We start from the raw sequence: 601 nt of genomic DNA on the forward strand, positions 1-601 counted from the left end.
GGGTGTGTGGAGGTGTGTGGGGTGCGGAGGCACACGGGGTCAGCGGCTGTCCCTTCCCAGTGCCGTGGGACACTGCCGGACCCTCAGCCCCAGCGTGGGGTGGGGAAGGGCAGGGAGGGCTGTGCCTCCCCCCAGTTCCTGTGTGCTGGGGTTGGCTCTTTGCGAGCGCCTGGCACCAGCCAGCCATGAGACTTTTCATTTTTGTTCCAGTGAGTGAAAGCTGCTCTTTCCTCCCACTCCTGAGTCTGCCTCCCTGCCCCCCCTCCATTCTCAGCCCTCATCCATCTCCCATCTTTCACACAGAGGTTTTTTTAGAGGTGGTGCATCAGCTGCTGGACTATTTTCCGTGCTCTTGGTGCTTGCCCCATTGAAACGGCTATTCCTCCGCTGCAGCTTCCTGGGCGCGTCCGTGGTTTCCTGGCTGTGCCCCAATCTGCTGGTGCTGCCCCACAGCAGCTCTAGGACGGCAGTGGGGAGCCCCACACTCCACCTGCACCCCCAGACCCACCAGCAGCATCACCCCAGCTCTGGGGTGTCACACTCCTCATTGCAGCAGCGTCCCCATCTCGGGTTTGGACACATCCGGCCGTGGCTCTCGGCA

Source organism: Antrostomus carolinensis, unplaced genomic scaffold (assembly GCF_000700745.2).
Source record: "Antrostomus carolinensis isolate BGI_N321 unplaced genomic scaffold, ASM70074v2 scaffold35283, whole genome shotgun sequence".
Classification (NCBI taxonomy): Eukaryota; Metazoa; Chordata; class Aves; order Caprimulgiformes; family Caprimulgidae; genus Antrostomus; species Antrostomus carolinensis.